This window comes from Falco naumanni, chromosome 13, assembly GCF_017639655.2.
Source record: "Falco naumanni isolate bFalNau1 chromosome 13, bFalNau1.pat, whole genome shotgun sequence".
NCBI lineage: Eukaryota > Metazoa > Chordata > Aves > Falconiformes > Falconidae > Falco > Falco naumanni.
The window spans coordinates 21,929,903-21,947,234 of NC_054066.1; positions in this window are offsets into that span (position 1 = coordinate 21,929,903).

Below are 17,332 nucleotides of genomic sequence, written 5' to 3' on the forward strand. Positions count from 1 at the left end.
TTTTCCCGCCAGGCAGTTCCCAGCCCCTGCCAGGGGCTGGTGTGACCCACGGGCAGGACCCGGCACTGAGCCTTGGTGACCCTCCTGCCATCGTCCCCTCTGCCCGGCCTGCCCCGCTCCCCCTGCAGAGCCTCCCACCCCCCAGCAGATGAGGTGTCATCTGCAAACTTACTGAGGGTGCACTCGATCCCCTTGTCCAGATCATTGATAAAGATGTTAAACAGATCCAACCCCAGTACTAAGCCCTGGGGAACACCACTTGTGACTGGCCGCCAAAATTAGAGCCAAATTAAAATATAGCTGAGATATTTCTAAATAAAACTGTCAATGAAGATAAAAAGTTTTTATTTTGACAGTAAAGCAAATGATTTTTTCCACTCTGTTGAGGTTTTGTAATGGTGCAGTATATCTGGTTGACTTATGGCACACTAGTGACAGATTAACAGCTGCAGGAGAGACAATTGCTCTGAGAATCACTCTCGAGCAACTGAAGCTGAAGGCCTGTGGGCAGGGGCTGGATTTGGAGGCAAAAATGGGTGGAGGATTTATGCAAGGCTGCACATCAGTAACAGAGAAAACAAATTAAGAAAAGCACTTACAGATGTGGGAAGTGGTTCCTAGGGTGGGGGAAGCCCCACACTGGAGGTTATGTCTTCACACTGCAGGAACTGAGGTGCAGCAGCAAAGTAACTGAGCTTGGGTATTTTCTGTAGGTTAGAGGAGGTGTGCATCAGCAGCAGTGAAAATTGCTGGGGATATTAAATAGGTTAAGCGAGAATTTTGATCTGCTGCAAGTTTTTAATGCATTGCTAACATGTTCATCCAGCACAAATATCCCCGCAACCAGCCTGAAATAGCTATTTCCTTGGGTGTTTCCCTGAAATATTCACATGGACAGGAAAGGTCACACTAGAGGAATTTTTCTCTTCTCGCCACCCAAAACTGAAGACCTTGTTTTTACTTTGGGAGAAGTGTCTCAGAGTTCAGCTATCCCCATGGTCTGGCATGTTGAGGAGTCCTGCTGTGGTGGGTAAATGCTGAACTGTCCTGCTGCATTCAGGGTTGCCACATTTCCTCCTGGGGAGACATGAAATGAAGAGAAGGCTTTGGAAAGTTGCCTCCTTGGTGGAAACACCCATTGAATTCAAAATTCACTCTAAATAGCTCACTAAACTACTATTATTTTATCAGTCTGAAATAGTGCTAGGTGGTTTGTGTTTGGAATTTGTGTTAGTTGTTGCATACAAGGCAACAGAACGGTTTGAATATCATGATTTGACATGGATCAAGCATTCCCCTGCTTGCTACCTTCATTGTAAGATGATGGCAGTGGTGGCTGCACATTTTATCTGATGCTCTTTGTTGTACACAAAGAGGGTCTGGAGTGTTGCAGCTGCAGAAGCTGTTTGTTGCCTCTCTGGAGAGAAAGGGACTATGAATCCTTGAGCCATAACTCATTCTCAAGTCTCCAAATGTGCTGAAGCTACTCCCTTCATTGTACAGTGCCCTTTTATAACCTTGTCCAAGGACAGGGACTACTGGCAGCTGTACCAAGTCCCCTACTCCTTAGTTCTCGAGTCCTGAATTTTACCACCTCTAGCAAAAAACGTGCATTTAGCTTTTCAAAAGTACCATAACTTGGAGATCCTTGGATGCCTCCAAAATTAGTCTGTGATAAAGTGAATTCACTTGGAGATATCTTCAACATTTAATTAGACTAGTTATTCTGGCAGGGAGGAGGAAGGAAAAAAAAGCAGAATGCTTAGAGAAGAACAGCTTTTCCTTGGGTTGTGACATCTGAATAATTTAAAGAGGTTTTGAGAACTATGCTTTATTTTAATTAGTTTCTGAATCAATTTCTGCTTTGCCTATTCTTTCTCCCCCCTCTTTGTACTGTTTATTTTTGATGACATCTGCAATCCTCAAAAAAAAAAAGAAAAAGGAAGCAAATTAACTTGGTTCAAGCCACGTCAGCACATCCCTTGGAAGATCACAGCAGTCAGCTGTAAAGAATGGGCTTATGGTGAAAGAAAATGAGGAGCTCAGAGGGCTGAAAATGTACTTACCTATTTATTACATATATCTTTATTAGTTTTGTATCATACCAAAAAGTGTTCTTGGCATTTCATAGATGGGCACAAAGGACGTGAGGTGGACTGCTGTGGCACTCTTTTATCAAGGCCACTTTGCATTTACATCTGCCAAACCCAGAACAAAGTCTATCCTTTGACAAATTCTGATTCTAAATAGGCACAGTCCAGGAAAGCAATGGGGGAAGAAACAAGCTGTGTGGCTGTGATTAAGGAACATCACATTAGTTTCAGAACTCTTTTGCTTATTGCAGACCCCTGCTCTGTGATGCTCTGTGCTTTGCCAGCAGTCTTTCTTCTTGTGTCCGGTTCCCACCAAGCAGCAGGTGAAGGGTAACCTCTGTAGAGACAGTCTGCCCACATAACCAAAGGATGGGCCTAAGGAGACCGAAGGAAGTCAGAGTGAAGGAGGTGATTCCCACAAAGATCTTAAGCAGAGATGTGAGAAGGAAGAGATCCAGCAACCCGAAGCTGAAGGAAACAGATCTGATCAACTGATTGCTCTTGATGACAGTATCACTTGGCTACAGCTACTTGTCTTTTCAAGTAAGATGATTGTCCCTGTTGGACATGGACAATGCTATTTGCAAACTTAGTTGCTGATACAAAAAGCTACTCTTTATGGGTGCAAGGAAAGAGGAGCTATGACTCCCTTGTCATAAACCTGGGGGCTACAGAAGTTGATAGAAAGATATATGTATCTTTGACCTATCATTGCTAGTCCACATTCAACATCAATAATCCTGTGTGCTTCCTGGAAAGGTAGGATGTCTATGAAGTAAAACAACATGAAATACAGTTGTAATGTTAAGATAATTTTGAATGAAAAATGAAAAAAATTGCCTTAACTGATAAATTTTGCAAATTAATATAAGCCTCAGCTAATATTTCAGTAAGAAAGAAAAGCGCCAAGCAACCTGTCACAAAAAAAGACAGAATGACTGAAATGTTTCATTTCAATATTTGTCACAATAAGTTTTGAATTTTTCATTTGAAGTGAACCTTTTTGGTTTTGAAATGCCTGTCCTCCCTCCTTTTTTCAGAAAGCTCAAAGTGAATCATACATTTTTTTACCCCCAAACAATATTTATTTTCAACCTTTTGTAAATGTCGGGCAAGCCAGAAAAAAAAAAAAAAGTTATTTGTGCAACTGTGTGAGAGATGTGGTTTCTGAACAGACTGTGTTGTGATGAGGTCCTGAACACTGACTCACTCGTTCTGATCTGAGTTCAATAAATGGTACGCATAAGGTGGGTGATGGAGGTAATTCTGTTATCATGTCATTCTGTCCTGCCAATCCTCTCCTAAGCATTATCAACTAATGTGTGACAGGTAGAAAGTGGATTATAGGCCAGTCTGTCTGATATAGCTAAGCTGAATCCATCAAACATATATCACTCAGAATCTCAAATTGGACTTCACTCAGTCTGTGAAGTTACAGATAAGTAATTTGTCACGTTTTGCTAACACCTTTCCTCTGCTTGGTGTGTCCCTTGTGGTCCCATATTGCGATTCAGCATGCTCATTTTAGCTGTGTTTCCAGGGTGTAATATGGAAATTACTAGGCATTATGAAAAGGTCATCTCTGTTAGACTCACAGAGTAAGTAGGAAGAATGGAGTTGCTCTTAAGATATTAATCATCTGTCATTATGTCTTATTAATCATCCCAAGCAAATCTTGGATGGCAGTTCATTAGAGACCACATGTCCTACAACTATCTGTGATAGGTGCCATTTTTACTGTATCTTTTCTTTCTGACTTTTTCATGATGTTACTAATTGAGATTCTTATTGTGGCATTTTGATTATTGCAAATATAAAATACATGCAAACATGTTACCTCTATTAGGAAAAGCTGTGTAGAAGAGTGAGAGCCTTAGTGAGCAGCAGGGCTGTCTGGATGGGTAAGGACCTATGTGCACAGTTCACTGCTGAAATCAAACTCAACAGTTCAACAAGATTCAAGAGATCCAAAGCATTGTCAGTATGAGAGAAATACATGGTGTCAAAAAAGTTTGACATGCTTGGTCTAAAGGAGGAATTAGACAGCATAATAATGGAAGTATTTAACTCCCTAGTACAGCCCAGTCTGCTGTTCACATCAGAGGTGCAGCTTTTGTAACAGCTTTCTCTGAAAGAACTGCTGATGCCAAAATGGGGTTTTGCGCAGGTGGACTGGGTAGGGTAAGCCCTTCCAGAGGAGTTTGACTGAAGTCACGTTCCTTGTTTCTGGCTTCACAAGCAAATCACAAATAACAAATTGGAGTGGGAAGCAACTGAAATAGTAAACTTATTCCTGCAGACCTGAGGAACCAACATGCACTTCAACACTTCAAAACATCCCTTCAGAAGGAACAGGTAGATCCTGCCACTTCAGAAGGATTGAAGATTTAAATGGGCTAGGCTGAAATGGGCACTGGAAAATAGCCAGCATTCAGGAGTTATTCACTTACTAATTTGGAGATTAGAAAAAAAAATATCTTGGTGCCTTCTTAATATTTGTTTTCACACCTCAGATGTGAAAGTTTAAGAGTTTCTTTTTGTTCTATGTCTTTTGATGGGGTAAAGAGAGGGGAATAGAGGTGTAAGTTTTATTGGGAATACATGTTTCTTTTACTGCCCCTTTAAATTGGAATACTCCAAGTTCTTCACCGGCAGGATTGTGCTGCTGAATTTAATGAGGCTACTATCACTAGGTGACTAGGGAAAGTGAGATCTGGAGCCCTGTGTTACGTTTTTTCTGTTGCAGGAATTGCAGGCCTTGCAGAGAACACATTCACCTGGTTTCTGATGGGTTTTTTACCTGACCCCTTAGAATGATGAGAATAAAGCAATAATCTTTTCAGAAGCAGATGCTGATTGCTTTTTTGAAACTGTAGGACCAGGCTCCCCTCTTGTGTAAATAGCCACAGATCTGTGTGAGGTAACTGGAGTTATGCAATTCTGTTCAACTCCAAAGTCTGTCCTAACTGTTTGCATGGCTGTCTTCTCTAGCAGAGTAAAGGTTGTGATGAAATGTTAGGAAAGACAAGGAGACAGACAGGTTGGCCGCTGACCAGTATTTCAGCTCCGCTTGTGTAATGCAATGGTCACCTTATGCAAACTGCTCTGGCAACCACCTGCACTGCTTCCTCATGCCTCTTTGCTAAGTTGCTTTTCAGTACTCCTCCCACACACGAGGGGTTTCCATGAGACAAAGCCAAGTGGCATAAAGAGAATGACTCTGCTGTCACCCAGCCTCCAGCTTCTTTCTGGAGCGTGACATATATGTCTATGTATAGCATGTGGCATACATGGCTATGCGACATACATGTATGGCTATGTATGGTCTCAGGCAAGGAGGAAACATGTCCCAGCTCATAGTGACATTTCTTTCAAGGATTGTAAGCATTATTAAGGAAAACACTTCATTCCCGTAACACAGGTACTGACAGAAAAAACTTTTGTGGGAACTTTTCTCCTTCATAAGTGAGATCCTGGTGGTGTTGGCTTTGCAGATCCAGGCCACGGGCCAACACCGCTTTACACATTGTCACCAGAAGGATTGGCTGGGGGAGCAAAAGCTGGGGGCTCTATGGAGCCAGTCCGCTTTGCCTGGTGTTTTACTTAGAGGCAGAGGGATTTGCTGCATTATGACAAAGAGATCCCAAGAAACGGGAGCACCTTTGCTTTTCTCTAGGTTCTTCCTGCATATTAAGTGCAAGAAATAGGAGAAATATATTCAAGAAGTAAAATGGAGGTGGCTGCATGGTAAGCAGGAGGGCTGCGCTGATCCAAGACAAGCAATGTCACAGTCTTTTGCTCAGTGTTATGGGCTAGCACATGTTTTTTCCTTCTGTGTTCATAGAGATCCTAGCACAGCAAAGTATGCTTTCAGAAACCACCACCGTACAAGTAAGAAATGGATAATAATTTATTTTGTTTCCTCCTTCTTCTGCAGAGTTCAGTCTGTTTTTACAGTTATATGTAAGATGAACCATGCAGTTTTTCAGCTTTCTTTGTGTTTGGCACAGTGCTGGTAGATCGATACATAACAAAAAGTTCATAACTTGGCTTTTTGTTCCTCATATCCAGTATTTGTTTAGAGAGATTGAATCTGTCATTCCAGTCTAAGAGGCAAACACCATATGATTTTATGATTACCATGGGAGCTCAGTTGTTGTGGGGCTAAAAGGTGAGCATGCACTATGGAATTTGTCGATAACCCTTTAAATAAATTAGTAGTTGTAAGAGCAGATTTGTTTCATGGGAGTGTCAAGAATAGCACGTTTCAAATCTCTCAGGTACTTGTGTGGAGTCTGGACGGCAGGTCGTTGTGTATGATGCCCTGCCACATTGGTACCAGGACCAGGAAACAGAACTTGGCACCCTTGGCTGTAAATGAGCAGGTCTTGCCCTTGGGTACTACAGGGCCTCCCCTCTCAGTAGTGAAGGGTGGAGGGAGCAGTCAGGACAGCTGGGCTGTATCAGTCCTTTTATAGCTCAGCCACCTCTAGAGGGTGACAAATGGCCACATTGAAAGCTGTTACCATAACTTTGTCATGAGACACTCTGTCATAAGGCTTTGTCATAAAGCTATATGGCAACTTTGTCATAAGACTATCTCTTATCAGGGCTTTTCTGGTACTCCTTTGCAGACTCTGGTAGCAGGGAAGCTGTGGAGCAGTATGAAGAAGGTGAGCAGGAAATAATCATTTACTGTTTCCCCTAATGCAGGAAATGGTGAGCATCAAATTGAATCGTTGCTTTCCGGAAAGTTGAAATGTGGCATTCCTTATACAGGGCTTTTTTGATACTCACACTTCACATATAATCTCTAGAAAGTCCTTACATTGCAGACGTTTGAAAGGGAGGGCAATCTATTGAGGCAAACAAGCTTTCTCTGTACTTTTTTTGTTTTCTCCTGGGCCACAGTAAGGCGTTGGGTTTGAGCTAGAATGACCTTTGTTCTGACTTGGTATGATAATTCTTGTGTTGGGATGCATTGTAGTGGAACAAAACATAACGTTTTGCAAGAATCAAGTGGTTTTATTCAGTATGATTGACAGACTTGGAAATCACAAGGGCTTTGCAGTAGCATAGCTGTATGCAATGCAGTTCTCCGAGTCAGAAAAAGGAGGTGATGTCTGCCACCAGGTATGGAAATGCAGCATAAAATCAGCTCTGCTGCTTAGATCATCAGTGGACCTTTTAAATTAGAAGAGGACAAAATGTAACTGTTTTTTCTCCCCAGAATGATAACAAAAACTTTGCACAAAATACCCTCTTTTATAAGCAAAATTAATAGTTCTAGCAAAAGCTTTACATTTCTGGAGATCAGAAGAGGGTTTCTATCCAGCAGGCAAATGAACTCTAGTAATGCTAGAGGGACAAAGCGATCAGTGCTGTTGGGGGGATGATGTAATGTAAGACTTATGAATGCAGAAGAAGGGACTTGCATTCATGCTTCAGCCATGAATAACCTGAGAATCCACTCCCAACATAAAGATATTCAAAACATATTTTCAGTATTAGTATAACAGATAACCAGAATTGAAGGAGAAACTCTTTTTATACAGGAAAGTGAAGGTAGGACTTGGAATCTAATGTCAGGAATTGTTAAGTAAAATGCCACCCAGACACAGCTGCTTTGTCAGCAATGTCTACACATCTATTTTTCTTTTGTGAGGGACTGCAGAGATGCTTATGATACAATTATGTATTATAGTGCTATTGTTGCATACAGAATGTGAGAGGGGAGAACGTTTGGAAGGAGGAACAGAAATAAAAAAAGTATGAATTAAAACCATCGGGACAGCCAAGCCGAATAATACCAGCTGAGGACCTGACTCATTTTGTGATGTCTGTGGCACGCCAGATGCATGCACATGTATTGTGCTTACTGCCCTGTGGCAGTAGCTGAACGAAAGAAAAAAGACATTTCTAGAACAATACTGGCATAAGGCATGTATTATAATACTAACCCCCCTGATGCGTTATGGTTTTAGAATAATTTGTTGGTGTTTGAAGGAGAAAGGAGAGAGACTGCAACGAACAACTTCTTCCTCTCCTGGCTTTTGTACCATGGGCAAGGCTGGTGGTACTTCAAAGCTTTTTCTCACTGTACCACAAAGATCTACATTGACCTTTTAATGTCCTTTAAGGTCACATGAGACCATTTTGCTTTAATTGCCATAATCCAGCCCAGCAAATGCTGCCTGAGAGAGGGGTGTCCTGACTGGCCAGAGCGAAATTTCCATCCTTGAGCTCCCTGGCTCCCCAAGCTCTTCCTTCACCTGCTTTGCTCTCCCCGCCGGCACAAGCAGCTCATTGATCTGGTGTTCTTTTGCTTTGGTCTTTTGGGGTTTCTGCCCTCTGTAAAGGACAAAAGAGCAGCCCACTTTAGTCCTGACTACGCAAGAGAGAAGTCTGCACTGTCTGAATTTCTCTGTCAGGTGGTGGGATGCAGGTGCATGGGGGTTTTCACCACAGTAGTGTCTCTTTGGAAGTGTGCTTTGGAGCTGAAATCCTGGCTGCAAGGAAAGTCAAGGGAAGGTTTCTATTAAGTCTAATGGGGCTAAAGCCTTAGCTGATGAGACAAACACATAAGTGATGTATTCTATTTCTACTCTACATGATTAATACGGCGAACCAAATGTCTGTATCAAATTCAGTGTCTGTTGTAGCTATGCCAAGTTTCAGGGCTCAGACAGCTGGCAACCAGTAAGGAATTTCTTTGGAAATACAAACCATTTGCAAATGGCCCTAATTCTTTTACTACCTTTTTCCTTTTCTTAGCTATTTTTATCTCTCCTTTTATTTATTCCTATTATGTTTGCCGGGGATTTTTCACAATCATTTTGAGACCTGTTGGTTTGCACTGCAAAGATAAAGCCCTGTTTAACTGAGGTGGCTGGCCCTGCTGAGGAGCTGTTGGGGATCCCGATGCACCTCACTGCTTGGCTCTTCACAGGGAAGCTCTAATGCAACATTTCTGTGGCCAGAGAGCAAAATTAGTCCCATGGGAACAGCTTAATTTCCTTTGATGTTTGGTGGATTTGGCAGTTCAGCATCACTTGATTCACCAGCCTGGCAGAGAGCTGGGATGCCTGCAAAGCAGGTCAAGGCTGTCATAATTCCACTGTGGAATAAGCCCATTTTCAGACTCGGTTTCATAACAGCAGCTGAGAGTTTCCCCTGCTCTGTGGAGAGGCTGGCCCAAGCGGCATGCAGTGGTGAGGGGGTGAAACCCTGGCTCAGCACTTTCTGATCCCCAGCCCCGTCTCAGCTCCTGGCTGTGCTCACACATGCACCGAAAGTACTGCAAGCACTGCAGCCAGGACAGTGTCCTTCCTGTGGCTGCAGAAGTGGAAAAACCCATCTAAGAAATGAACTGAAATTCTCTGCTGCAAAAGGACAGCTGTATGGTGCAGGGAAACTCACAGCTGTCAGCCCATGACACTGTTTCTGGGTCAAGCTCTGTGCAGGAGCACTGGCTTGGATGGCCAGGGAGTTGCCAGCCCCAGGGTGCACCCAGGGACTTGGAGGAGAGTTTTCTAGAGGTTTGCAGCTGTCTTCTGATCTCTTGCAAGGCAGGGAAGGGAGCTGTGAGAGCTTGATGCAGCCCCCTTTCATGCCCATTGCTGCAGCCAGACGAGATGCCATGAGCCTAAATTAGGGTCTGCAAAGCTGGAGCCTTCCCCACTCATGGATAATTTATTTTTGCTGTGCAGTAGTGTCCAGGTACCCTGCCCATGCTATGTGTATATATATATACACATGTATGTATGTATATGTATACACATATATACACACACATATATGCATACATATATATATTCTTTTGGGAGCCTGAATTGTAGTTCTGTATTGAAAATCTCTGAGCTTATCTTAGACTTTTATATCTTTAAACCCCCTTGATATTTTCTAAATCTGCATTGACTGTGTGTTCCCAGCATTCTGAACAACACTAGTGATGAAGAGAGAGATCAAACGCAGAGATACAGGCTCTGCTGAGCTTAGATGGAAAGCAGTTCTGCTTGCTTTATTCCCCAGAACTGGTCATTGCCACATGGCTTATTTTGGGGTAAAGTAGCCTAAACAGGCAATGGTGATTGTCAGGATTGGGGAATTTGGGGTTCAAATGAATGTTGCATTAACAGAAATGTTCAGTGCTCAGTAGGGGTAAATATGATGGTGCCTGAGTCCGTAGGCTGGTCAGCTGCTCGCAAGCGGCTGCTGTCTGCAGGAGGACACTATGTTGGTGCTGGTTCTGCGTGCATTGAAGGGGCAGTGTTTGTCCCCCAGTTTAGCTCACGTGTCCCTGTGCAAGGGGCTGCCCGAGTATAATTCTGTAATGATAGCTCTTTCCTGCTTCCCTTCCTGTCCTACGTGGTTAACTGGCCTGAGTTAGAAGACTTGGGATATAATAGCAAAATGCAAGCATGCCATACATTGGAACTAATAATAAAAGGGGTTAATTATCTTAAATACTGGGAGCTGTCATAGCTGAATGAAATGAGATAGCAGCTTAGAGTCTGTTTGCCTGCGTATGTGGGAGGAAGGTGGTGGAGGCTGTTTATTTACAATTATTCCCTTTCTGGAGAGCTGGTGCAAACCAGTGCTCTAACATCGTGTTCAAAAATCAATGAGAATCCTCCTTGGCGTTGATTTTGTTGCCATTTTACTTAACCTTTAAACTTTACCTGTTGGGTAAGCCAGGAATCATCAAACCAAAACAGTTTGGATGTGTCTGAATGAAAGCCAAAAACCCTGAGCCTTAGCTTTGATAGATGTTGCAGTGGAGCACTGCCTGGTTTTGGTGCTTGGAGGTTTGCAGCACAAGATTAACACACTCAGTGTGCCTGCTGAGACATCATGTTGCTGCCGGATCCCAGGGCAGCCCCCACTGATGATTTGTATGAACACTTTTTGCTAAGTCATCTCTGGTTTCTTTGTTCTCCTGAGAGTGAAGAAATAAGCTGTGATCTTGCTGTTTTTTTTCCCTTTCACCTGGAAGTGCTAGAGGTCCTGAGAGAGAAGGAAAGGCTATTTGGCCACCTTCCATGCACCCTGAAGGACCTCCACCACAAAGACTGTTTTCACCTTGGTGGCCCTCCCCACTGTGCTGCAAGTGCCATAGCCCCAGAAAGCAACTTTGCTGTTGCAGCCTCTTGCCCTACCCTTCCCAGGGTGGTTTGTCTGGGGATCCACTATGTCTTTCTGTGTTTTACCACAGAAGCATCATTTGAATCTTTTCACAGGTTCCACTCTAACCAATAGGTTACAGGAACACCTAAACAAAGGAGAAATCCTATGCATATAACTAGGTGCAGGGCCTGCGACCCAGCACAGCAGCTTTAACTGCCTAGTACCCGTGAGCAGGATTTAAGTCCTGCGTAATAGACTTGGCACAGTAATACTGGATTTCAAGGTTTTCTAGGTGGAGAGGGTTAAGCAAGCTGTAAGACTCTGTGACTTCAGCCTTTGTCCTGAGACAGGTAATTCCCTTTGAACAAAGCTTTGGTGCTGGATTGCTCTTTCTGAGAGCTGAGATTGCTCCAAATTTCTCCAAGCATCTGTGCTTCCTTGAGTGCATGGTGGGATAAAATTAATTCCCCTCTGCTAGGGTACCCTGGATTGCACGTGCCAGAAGGGACATAGTGGTGGGATAGGGTTGCTGTACCTTGGAGTAAGTCACTGTCAGGCAGACTGCGAGTCTTTGCTAAAAAAGATGTGGTAGAAATACTGTAGATATTTAACCATTATGTCATGCTATGTTCTTGCTGTGCAATGCACTGAACAGCTTGCCTCAAGAGAACAGGCTCAGGACGAGGATGAGCAGACAGGAGTGAGGCAGCTGCTGGAAGGAGGTGGGAGGGAAATGTGATTCATCCTTAGAGCCGCAAGAAAGAGCTATGGCCAGGGCAGTAAAAGAAACAGAATTCCCTGGCTACATTTGGTGCCCATGACTGCAAGTGAAAAGGTGTTCTGCTACATTTGTGCCCTTTTTCCTAGTAATTTATCCAATTTTCACCTCTTCTTAAACTGTCAGCTTTACACTAGGCATTTTCAGGAATAAGCACTGTGCTCACAGCTTCTTTGCTGTGAAACTCTGAAAACTCCATTTCAACTTCAAAAACGTTATTCTACAAGAAAAGGAAAAGATAAGAAAAAAGGGGTCAGCATCATCTATATCTGTGGAATTAGGTGTTTAAAACTAAGACCAACACGTGTTAGTTCACTCACGATGAAGCTCAATTAAGAGTGTTACCAGTTGTAATAACTTGCTGAGATTATGTAGCAGAGTTGTGGGTGCCATCATGTCTTTGCAGAGAACACGTTAAAAACGGGTATTTTGGCTTGCACCACAATGCTACATAATGACAGTGTTATGCTGTGTGCCAGCAATTCAATGGGATGCTCCTTTCTCTGGATCATGTATCTGTTATTGCTCCAGACAATGAGTATCTGATACAAAATAAAAGTGATGGATGCCAAGTGAACCAGTGAGTGGGGAAAAGATACTGTGGTTCATTGACTAACCAAATTACTTTGGGGGTATTTAAATGCATCTCTAGCTTTTTATTCTGCATGGGCTATTATAGATGAATTCTGTGATGATTCAGCCTTGGAAAAGTTAACCTGTTCTGTTCCATGTAGGATGGTGGTGATTGCAGGAGTATGATGATGTGGTGAGGGACTATAATGCAGCTTCCAGGATGAAAAGGTGCTGGGTGTGGACACTGATGAAAATGGTTTTAACATTTATTGATTAATTTTAGTAGAGCAGTGTAGCTGTTCATATTTACAAACTGAGCTAGAACAGAATCTTGCTTGGAAATATGGGCTGGGCTGTGTAGCTTTAGGCAGCAACCATTGTGCCTATTAATGCATTCGCTTGACTTTATCCCCCATTTCAATGTTGGGTTTGCCTTTCCACCATGACAGAAACTGAGGTGAATTCATGAGTTTTCCACACAAAAAGGCAAAGCAGCTGTTAACTGAAGCAGGGAAAATCCCTCAACAAGTTGTCTGTAAATAAGTAAACAAAACCCTGGATTGGCTTTGCTGGTGTTTGCACCCATCTTGTGTTTTGTTCCAAGGAGATTGTAACAGAGCAGTTTGTTTGCAAAGACTTTCACATAAGCAGGGAATTAGAGGTCTGTGGCAAAGAATGTGCATAGAAAGGCATCTTGAACTTTTACATATAAACACACAAACTGGAAACGTTTTCAGTAAGTGGCCAAAATAAGATGCCACCATCTATATATATCTTGTGTAAATTAATGAACAAGATCTACATTTCCAGTATCAAACTCCAAATTCCTTATGAACAGCTGAAATTGTCATGACAAATATTCAGACTGACAGTAAGTCAATTTGGAAAATCTGATTCTACTTTTGAACAGTCCATACCTAGAAGAGATCTTATTCTGTCTGATCTATCAGCTCAAATTTTAATACAAGCTTACAGAAAACACAAGCCATCCAATTATCAGGCAGTCTGTTATCCACTATTACAAAAGAATTCCTGAACAAATATTTATTTTAAAATAAATTTTTATATTGCCGTACAAGGAGCACAGACCAGGGCAACACAGGGGCACTCTGGGTTTTTTCTGATCTGTGTTTGCAGTTGGATTTTGCTGCAGACAGGTTGTTGTCACGCAGAGAATGATCTGCTGCTCTTGCTGTCATTTCAAATGAATTTGTGGTTGACTGTGAACTCTTTACGTTTGGCTACAACCCATCAGCTGGTTAACCTGGAAGCTGCTGTGTCTTCCTTTACAGCTGTTCAATTAAGACGGTGACAAAATAAAGTTGAACTTAAAGACATCTGGGAGGCTCAGGAGCTGAAAACCATAAACATGGAGAATTATTTTTGCAGATAAGCATGTATAAGCTGACAAGTAAAGCCTTTAAATTGAATATGTGCTGTCAGTGAGGTGTAGTCAAGTTATTATTGAAATCCAGGGAGTGGGAGAATATATAAAAACCCACAAATATTGGTTAGTAGGAGGGAAGCCAACAGGAGCCAGTTGAAGCCCTCCCCGCCCGCAGCAGTAACCCACCTCTAGCCATTGCTATTAGCCTAAATTCTTGTCTGTTGGGCTGTTAAGTGTTACACATTCCATTTAATTAACACCTTAAATTTGATCTTGATGGTGTAGGAGCTCCTGGGGAAAATGAAATAAATTCACAACTTGTATTAACAAGGAGTGTTTGCAGGGGCGTGGAAATCAACAAAATCGATCCTGAAATGTTAAAAATGCTTTATTGGCACAAGAGCTAGAGTCAAGTGAGGACTGTGGGCTTGCTGTGCAGAGCAGTTGGCTGGTGGTTCTGCCCTGGTTTTGGTGAGAGGTAGCATGGCTGGGTGATGGTCTCACAGCATACCTGGAGACCTGCTGGACACCTGCCTGTGTCTGGAACCTTTCTCCAGGTGCTGGGTTGATGCAGCACTGTCCCAAGCTTCCTTCTGCTGCAGGGGACAGCTCTCTCCAAACCCAAAAGCACAAGGAATGACACCATATCATTGAGCATTGATGATTAATCAACAAGCTAATTATCATTCCCAGAGCAGGCTCCCAGTAGCATTTCTGTCAGAAGAGTGAAGGCTGAGAAACGAGATTTAGTATGCAGTGAATATGAGCTGTTTCCCACATTGCCTGCCACCAGATGACACTGGAGAAAGTTTTAATGTTCCAGGAGTAGGAGGACTTCCTTCTGTGTGTAATTGTGGCTTGGTGACCAATGTGAGACAAAAGCTTTGCAAAAAAGGCTAACTTGAATTTTAAAAAAGAATAAAATAGATTTTCTGTGGACCATCATGTGATCCACCACTGGAGGCCCTTAAAAACATGTGGGGATGTTTGAAAAGAAGTACACAGGATTGGCTCTGCTTTGGGAAGAAGGATGGACTAAGTAATTCCTTGCATTTCTTTCCAGTCCTATTTCTTATTATTACTATTATTCTCGCCAAAGATACCCAGGAAAAGCAAAACTCCAGATTATTTTTATATAAACTTGTTATTCCTGCTCCTTTTATAGGGAAATAATAATTTTGTAACTAGTTCAACATGCACAATATATTCCATGTGGACAACTCCTGGCTTTAGGAGCAGGGAATTGCATTGGCTATGCTGCTGCCTCACTGGGCATCGCTTGGTGGGCAGTGTTGCGTGCTGCCCCACCTTACCGAGGAATCACCTTTCACGTGGGACTTGAAATTCCTCCCTCCTTCCAGCAGCTGTGATATGAACCAACAATATCCTTCTCAGGTCTCGACTTGGATAACAGACAGTATCTCTTTGTCATTCGGCAAGATGCTGGTCCTGCTTGCATGTCTTACATTGCTGAATCTGCTAGGCCCATTGGGGTGCTCAGTGCGTTCCAGAACCCACAGTGTCAGCTCTGGCTGCTTTTTGGGGGTGGGGTTTTTTTGAGGGAGATACTTTCTTCATTCTTTTACTGTGAGTCAGTTTAAAATCGGGGCTGCAGCCACCCTGGAAGGAGTGATCAAGTGATCAGAGCTTGGTACCACAGCGAAAACAACCTGCAGGTGAAGCCTGCAGTAGTGTGGGGGAAGGTAGGCTTTTAGCTGCACTGTGGAAATGGTTGCTTAAAATACAGGAGCCCTGCCTGGCCACTGTGGTGATTGAACACCCTGAGTGTGCGGGAGAGGTTAGCTCTCCAGGGGTGCAGGCTGCTAGCATGCAGCTGGTGCATCCTTGGGTCCGGAAGGGGACTCCGCTTCGCCTTTGCGTTTAACGTATCAGCCGAGTCACTCTCGCAACTCGCATCACGTGCAGCCCTAGGCAGAAAATCCTCGGTGTAACCATGGGAACCCAGTTTTGCTTAAGCAGCGCTTGCAAGGATGCAGTTCATAATGAGCCAGGGGTGATTGGGGTGGGTGTGCGGGAGAGAGAGCGAGAGCATTCATCTTTGCTTTCCTCTACCCCCGCACTAATCAAATGCAAGAATATTGTGTAAATGAAGGACTATAATTTCCCTTCACCCCCACAGCTTTTCTCAGGCGGTCTGTCGCTGGATATCACTCCTGCATTAAACACAACAACAACACCAGGCTCATTTTCAAAATCAGATTTTTTTGATGGGTAGATCAGTGAGATGCTCTGCGCCCTGGAAGCCCAGGGCAGCTCCAGCAACACCCATGGACCTGGGGTCACGGGGCTCCAGCTGCCCTGGAGCCCCAGGGTAGAGCACCATGGGAAAGGTGCTCATTGCAAAGGTCAGGTAGCACGTAATGGCCACCTCCATGACTCCTAAAGTAATTTTTTTAGGGGTTTTGCTGCTGGTAGTATGTAGCCCCTAAATGACAATTTTGGTGCCTGCTTTCTTGTATTCTGTGTTTTAAATTATAGTGACCACAGAGTTGGTGTCAGTAGTACAGACACCCAGTGGCAGTAAATTTATTACCGCAAATTGGTAATCTCTCCCCAGGTCTCCAAAGTGACACAGGTGGCACCAGTGTTGGCTTCCCGAATAGACATTGGTGGGAGCTGGCTGCAGCAGGTCGCAGTCATAGCCACTGCATGCTCTTTTGCTCTCAGAGACCAAAGGCACTTAACATCAGTTGCTGTTCATGTTTTCTCCCAGGTGTTCCCATGATAAGAAGTCACCGTAAGATGGAGTTCAGCTGCATGTGGGCTTGTCTGAAGTTTGCTTTCTGACCTTAATAGGCCAAAAATGGGCATATTTAAGGACATACTCAGCTGCAAGTGAACAAACTTGCTTCAGTGCTGCCCTGAGGAGAGGCTTCCCTAAACCTGTTCTCATTGCCCCAGCTGAGTGGGAGCTGCAGAAAAAGTGTCTTTTTCAGAAATGTTAATGCAAGAAACATTCCTCTCCCTCATGCCTTTCGTGCCCTTTCTTTTCTTTCTTTTGTGTGAATATTTTTTTTCCAAATTTTCAGTTCTCTATGTGCATGACTAAAGGCTGAACCAAAGCCAGTTGGGTTGGTAGATCCATTCCCACAGACTCACATGAGGTTTGGGTAATCATCTGGTGCACTGGGGTGTAGAAGCTGTGCTGGTAGGTCTCAGAGCGCTCAGAGGTGAGTGTTTTGGGTATCACATGGCAGAGCATATTGGATCAATGACTGCTTTCATCCCCTCCAGAACAATTGCTGGTTTTCTCCTGTTTTCTCAAATTCATTATTTTTTTTGTCTGTTCTGTATTTTTTTTCTACAAATAGTGAAAAAAAATCTATACAAAATAAAGTGTATGCACCAGCTATT